The sequence below is a fragment of the Chrysochloris asiatica genome, unplaced genomic scaffold (assembly GCF_000296735.1).
Source record: "Chrysochloris asiatica unplaced genomic scaffold, ChrAsi1.0 scaffold00011, whole genome shotgun sequence".
Classification (NCBI taxonomy): Eukaryota; Metazoa; Chordata; class Mammalia; order Afrosoricida; family Chrysochloridae; genus Chrysochloris; species Chrysochloris asiatica.
The window spans coordinates 22,161,568-22,169,229 of NW_006408529.1; the positions used below are offsets into that span (position 1 = coordinate 22,161,568).

At 37.9% G+C, this 7,662-nt stretch overlaps 1 pseudogene; it reads right to left on the reverse strand.

Annotated features, from left to right (window-relative positions):
• Positions 1 to 2,683: 2,683 nt before the first annotated feature.
• LOC102816659 overlaps positions 2,684 to 7,662 on the reverse strand; it is a 27,040-nt pseudogene continuing 22,061 nt past the window's right edge.

Sequence of the window (7,662 nt, forward strand, 5' to 3'; positions counted from 1 at the left end):
AATCTTACAGTCCAGAAACAAAGGAAACTTGGATCATCAAAGGAGAATAACACAAGCAGAATGTGGGATGTTATCCAGAGAAGCAGCGACATCAGAGACTGAGGCAGAGATGGGGACATGGGGAGGGTGAGTGGCTGAGGACTCTAGATTCATGGGAAGTTAGGAACTAAGAGACAATGGGCAAGAGACAGACTTGCAGAATGTGCCCTTTGGTGGTGTAAATTATTATATATGCCTGAGTGCTTAAAAAAAAAAAAAAAGAGCTGAAGTGAATAGAGAGAAATACTGTTAAATGATGGTATATGGAGGGGATTGTAATCATTGTGATGAAATAAGTTGTATGATTCGTTGAATGTAAAACTGATGATCTTCCCTGTAAACATTCACTCAATACACAATAAAAATTTTAAAAACAAAAATAAATAAATAAATAAATAAATGATGTCCAACCATTACAAGAGATAGAATGTGCTCAAGATCAATGATACTGATGGAAAAAAAGTCCAGGTGCACTAAAGGCACTGACAAATAACAAGACTCCAGGGATTGATGGAATACAAATTGAAATCTTTCAGTAAACTGGTGCAGCATTGGAGGCACTCACTTATCTATACCAAGAAATTTGCAAGGAAACCAACTGATTGGAAGCAATCAACCAATGCTGCCCATTCCAAAGAGATGTGACCCAACGAAATATGCAAACCATCAGATAATATCATTAATATCATGTACAAGTAAATCTTTGCTAGAGATAATTCAAAAACACCTGCAATGGTATATTGACAGGGAAATGCCAGAGCTTCAAGCCAGATTCAGATGAAGATGTTGAAGTAGGAATATCATAGCTGATGTCAGATGAATCCTGATTCAAATGAATCCTGATGGATATGCATGGCAGTGAGGATGGAGCAGAACTTTTCTTGTATATAGAGTTGCTGTGAGTCTGAACCAACTCAATGGCACCGAACAGTAACAATAAAATCATTGAGTAATAATGGTGATGGTGTTAGTGGTAATATAGAGGCAGTTGTAGACGTCATATTGGAAATACCAATACTGCACATTCTTTGTCATCAAATTAGTAAATCATCCAATTTAAAAAATGACTTCATTTATATTTTCAGATTCTCTACTTCCAAATAATTTGAAATTTATATTAATTCTTCTGGAATTTTAGGAGACTTTGATGATTAAAATTATGATCTACATTCAAGTGATTTATTATAGTTTAACAAGATCTTTTGCTTATGCTTCATAGAATAACAGTGAGTTGAGTAAAATTAGTCACATTTTTTAAGCACAAAATCCAAGATTTAGGAAAATCTAACCTTGCTTTCTGAAAACAAAGAGGACTTAAAATGCTTACTGATGAAGATCAAAGATGATGGCTTTCTGTATGGGTTGCACCTCAATGTAAAGAAAACAAAAATCCTCACCACTGGACAAATAAATGACATCCATACAGAGAAGAAAAGATTGAAGCTGTCAAACACTTCATTTTACTTGGGTCAACTATCCACACTCATGGAAACAGCAGCCTAGAAATCAAACAAAGTATCATATTAGGCCATTTGCTGCAGGAAGACCTCTTGAAAGTGTTGAAGAGGAAAGATGCCAGTTTGAGTAGTAATTTGTGCCTGACCCAAGTCATGGTATTTTCAATAACCTCATATGCATGTGAAAGTTGGACAATGAATAAGGAAGACCAAAGAAGAATTGATGTATTTGAGCTACAGTGTTGGAAGAGAATATTAAAAGTACTATGGACTGGCAAAAATCCAAACGAATCTGTGTTGGAAGAAGTACAGCCAAAATGCTCCCTGTAAACCAGGATGGCCAGACTTTGTCTCTCACACTCCCGACATATTTTCAGGAGGGACCAGTCCCTGAAGAAGCATATCATATTTGGTAAAATGGTGGGTCAGACAAAAATAGGTAGACCACCAACAAGATGAATTGGCACAGTGGCAGTAGTGATGTGCTCAAATGTAGCAACCATTGTGGGTTGGCATAGGACTGGGCAGTGATTCCTTCTGTTGTGCATAGAGTCGCTATGAGTAGCTACCAACTCGATGGCACCTAACAACAACATTAACACTTATAAAACAAACCAGGCCCTAGTCAATGTCAGAAAAACACATCCTTTCCTTACTATAATATTCTTGTTAATTGCTGTCAAGTCATTTCTGACTCCCAATGATTCTGTATATGGTTTCTAAGGAGCGGCTGTTGGGTTTGAACTACCAAAGTCATGGTTAGCAGTCCAATACTGATCCTGTAGCACCACAACAGGACTTCTTTATCATAAAGGGTGAAAGATTAGTAATTCCTACATTTTCTTCTGCTAAAACCTTTAGGGCATAGTTAACTTTTTCCAGTTCATTTGTAAACTGAGCATAGTGAAACAAATCATTTACAATGGCATTAAATTTAGTCTGTTTTTTGAGAATATATTGATCTCTATTATACTCTGTGTAAATATAATATTATAGTTCAGGACAGTGTCTACAATATATAAACAATGTGAATCGTTAGGGTAATAAGAAATATCTGTGTCCCCACTGGAAATTAGCCAGGACACTAGAACCAACACCTTACATACTTATATTTATTTTAGTTTATTTTGCTTGACTGTCTTTAATGGATGCAGACTCTGGCACAGGCATAGGCACCCGCACAGAACTCAGATCTTGTTGAAAGAGGCAATGTTCACGTTCTGCACATGCTTGTGCTCCTCAAATTTGGTGATCTCCTCCTCCAGCAGGTCGGTGTCCACCTTGTCATCCTCCACCACGCACTGGATCTGCAGCTCGTGGATGCCTTAACCCACCGGCACCAGCTTGGAGGCTTCCCAGGTTAGGCAGTCCAGCTGAATGCAGCACACACAGGCCTCCAGACGTGCCATGTCTGTCTCATCATCCCAGGGCTTGACGTTCAGCAGAATGCAGGATTTAGCCACCACCGTAACCACCAACGATTTTTGTTTTCGTTGTAACAACTTCAATCTTTTCTCCGTTGATAAGAATGGTGTTTATTGGTCCAGTGCTGAGGATTTTTGTTTTCTTGACATTGAGATGTAATCCATTCCGAAGGCTGTGCTCTTTGATCTTCATCAGTAAATGTTTTAAGTCCTCTTCACTTTCAGTAAGCAAGGTCGTATCATCTGCATATCGCAGGTTGTTAATGAGTCTTCCTCCAATCTTGATGCCATGTTTTCCTTCATAGAACCCAGCTTCTCGGATGATTTGTTCAGCATACAGGTTGAATAAGTATGGTAAAAGAATACAACCGTGTCTTACACCTTTCTTAATTTTAAACCATTCAGTGTTCCCATGTTCTGTTCGAACAACGCCTCTTGTTCCAGGTACAGATTCCTAATGAACACATGCTGTCGAGGTCATTCCTCCCGAAAGCTGGCAGCCTCCTTGTCCTCGACATTGACAAATAGGTCAATATCGTTGTCTGTATCGTCTTCCGCTGATGTGGCTCAGGCTTGGCCTGGGACTTCACTTGGCTCATGGGAGACACGTGCTGGGTCTGTGGGGTGGTGGCGCGGTGGCCCCGGGAGCCGGGAGCACCTCTCCAGTGAGCTCAGCCTCGCCTCCAGCTTGCAGAGGGACTGCTGCAGGTCCTGCACCACGCTGCGTAGACTCTGATTGTCCACCTCTAGGCTGACGATGCATATGACAAGCCGACTCTGATTCCCACCGGGCCCACTGGACGTCCCAGAGTTACGTCAAAACAGGACGGGACTACAGAGGAGGATTGCCAGTGAGAAGTGCTGAGAAAAGGGATGCATAATTTTATTTTTTAATAAGCAAAATTGCCCTAAATGTGTCTTCTTCAATTTGCCCACCAATAGCACATCAAAATAGCTTTATGAGTCTAACTCCATTGAACAAATCACATTGTTAAATTACTGTAACAATTCATTCCGTTTTGCTTCTTTCCCTGCATGAAAGTGCTGGGACTCCCGTTGTCTCTGAGGGCATATAAAACACTTTCTTGCTTAGTGGATCATGATTACACACATTAGTGTTTTTAAATCTCTTGAGGTCAATAAGGAGGTCCTAACCGTACTTAACCTTTTACCAATACTCATAAACTTGTCTTACCAAGTTCTGCTTGGTGAATTCTCAAGCAAATGGGTGGTCCTGCTGATATGTACTGGTTTTAGTTGTTGGTAATTGCTGTTAAGCTGTTTCCAACTCATAATAACCTTGTACACGGTTTCTGAGGTGGGCTGATGGGTTTGAACTGCCAACTTCATGGTTAGCAGTTCAATGCTTTTCACACAGTGCTCCGATGTGTGTTGGTAAACCAGAGGCAGATTCTTCAGGAAGTAAAATTCTAGTTAAAGAAAGAGTTTTAGTGTCTTCATGTCACCATTAATAATTCAAATACTAATGGTGCACAAGTGAAAGATTCAAAGCAACTGATACAATGCTTAAATGGCCCCTTCATGTACTGAAGTACTTATCCTTTAAATTATTCTCAAAGTATTTTATATCTCTATTATTTCTCACAGCAACCCCCCATATCTCAGGATGTCAATTATTTCATAGATATGAATACTAAAGCCCATCTAGATGATGCAAAGTGTACCTTGTGACTTTGTTGTAGTTTTAAGAAGGGTTTAATGCTTAGAAAGTCATTTATGGCTATTTCAAAATACTAGAATGTAGAAAAAAATAATAAAAGATGCTCCTGAACTAGTCCAACAAGATACGTGGGTAACATTACTATTATTATTTGAATTTAACTATTTATTCTAAATTCCCCTAGTTTCTGGTCGTTATGTGCTGTGGAGTCAGTTCCGACTCATAGCGACCCTACACAGGGTTTCCCAGGCTATAAATCTTTATGGGAGCAGACTGCCTCATCTTTGTCCCGTGGAACCGCTGGTAGTTTCAAACTGCTGACCCTGCAGCTTGCAGCCCGATTCATAACCACTACGCTACCAGAGCTCCTTACTAGCTTCTGGTAACCAGCCACAAATCTACTTGGGTTTCTAGCCATTGTTTATTCTGTTGATGTTAGGTGGATTCAAGTTGGTTACAACCCATTTTAACCCTATGTACAACAGAATGAAACACTGCCCAGTTCTGCAATGTCCTACTAATTTTTGTTATGTTTGAGCCTATTGTTGTTGCCACTGTACCAATCCATCTTATTGGTGGTCTCCCTCCTTTTCACTGACCCCTCACTTTACAAAGCATGATGTCCTTCTTCAGGGACATGTCCCTCCTGATAATGAATGTCCTCTTAAATATGAAAGAAGAACTCCCACCGTCTTGACTTCTAATGAGCATTCTGGTTGTACTTCTTACAAAAATTTTTTTTTTCTTGTTCCAGGCATTCATGGTACCTCTAAGATTCTTCTTCAATACTGCAATTCAAATGTATCAATTCTTCTATGATTTTCCTTCTTCACTGTCCAACTTTCCCCTGCATATGAAGCTATTAAAAATACCATGGCTTGGGTCAAGCTAACATTAGTCCTCAAACTCATGTCTTTGCTCTTGAAAACTTTAAAGAGGTCTTGTGCAACAGACATGTATAATGCAGTATGTCATTTGATTTCTTGACTGTACTTCCATGATTGTTGATGGTATATTCAAGCAAAATGAAGTATTTGGCAACCCCAATCTTGTTTCCATTTATCCTGATGCAATTTATTGATCCATTGATGAGGATTTTTCTTTACATTGAGAAACCCATATTGGAGGCTGTGGTCTTTGATCTTCATCAGTAAGTATTTTAAGTGCTCTTCATTTCAACAAGCAAGGGTGTATCATCTGCATGTTACACGTTCTTAATGAGCCTTCTCCAAACCTAATGCTACTTTTTTCTTCATATAATCCAGCTTCTTGCATTATTTGCTCAGCATGCAGATTGAATAATTATGGTGAAAGAGTACAAACCTGGCTCTTACCTTTTGTGATTTTAAACTATTCAGTGTCCCCTTGTTCTGTTAGAACAACTTCCTCATGGTCTATATACAGGTTCCTCATGAGAACAATTGAGTGGTTCTGAGTACTCATTCTTTGCAATGTTTTCCATGGCTTGTCATGGTCTACATAGTTGAAAATCTTTGCACAGTCAATAAAGCACATGTAAACACCTTTCTGGTGTTCTCTGCTTTCAGCCAAGATATATCTGACATTATCAGTGATATCCCTAGTTCTATATCCTCATCTGAATCTGGTGTAAACATTGAGAAGTTCCCTGACAATATACTGTTGCAGCCATTTTGAAATATTTTTAACAAAATTTTATTTGCATGTAATATTAATGATAGTCTGATGATTTTTTATATCTAGTATATAATAAATGCTCAAAACCTTAAAATTTTATTTATATTTTCCCTGACTATTAAATTTAGAGTTGTTTCCATTTTCCATTTTTCTCTGTCCCTAATTTTTTTAAATAATCAATTCTACTGTAACTTCTTTAATGTTATTATATTCAATCTTCAGTCCCTTCATAACTTTCAATAGGTAGAAATAAACACTAACTATCTTGCACCTCTTTTACACCTGATTCATACTTTCATGGTTCTTAAGAGTTAATTCTATTTAACTGCTTACTAAGTAAAAATAAAATTCTGACAAGAAGGATTTTATTTTACTCAATTTTGTAGATGTAGAATGTAGTCCATATAACCCATATATAGAGATTCCCTACAAAATACATACAAACAGGTTTTTCAAAAAGTTCATGGAAAATGGAATTAAAACAGAATGGAATTTTTCCATGAACCCCTTTGTCTGTGTGTGGCTGTGTGTGTAATACAGAAAGAAATTATAGTATCAGAGATTTGCCCTATTAATTAGCATGCCAAAATAATGCATCAAACTTATATAAATATCAAGTATAATTTTAACAAATTTACTGTATAATCAAGCAAAAATAAAGGCAACTGAATTTAGATTTAGTATAACTTTCAACTGACTAAATAGACTTTATGTTCTTTGTAAGATTTTTACCTTTAAAATATATTTTTAAAGTCACTGCTACATTCCACATCATATCTTGTGTCCATGTCAGAGAAAATGACTATAAATTTGAGAAATGATGATAGCCTCTTTAGGTATCTTTAAATAAAGTTCTAAATATTCCTTGGCTTGACTGACCTTGTGTTTTTTTTGTGTGTGTTTTTTTTAATGTTTTATTGTGAATTATATGATAGTTTACATGGGAGAACATTAGTTTTACATTCATTCTATCATATATCGTTTCATTGCCATGGTTACAATCCCCTCCATGCATCATCAACCAACTAAGCCTACCCACACACTCCCCCCACCCCAAGTCTTCAGCACACAGTCGCTCTCTCTTTCTGGATCTAAAGTCCCTAGCTGCTCCATCATTCCACATCATCATCTCTGCCTCCATCCCAGGCATCACTGCTTCTTTGGGTAGAGTCCCACTCTCCACTGTTCTCCATTGATGGTACTAGGGACCTCTGCTCTTAGACTGGAATGTTAATCACTCCCTTCCTTGCTATACAACATTTACCTTTACATTTGCAACCCTCACAATCAATCCTGATAACAATGATTCATTATTGTATCACAAGAGACCCATCTGCATTTCATTTCATCAGCTCCACCTAGACAGATTGGATACTACTCACTGAAGATTCTGCCTTCCTCCAGG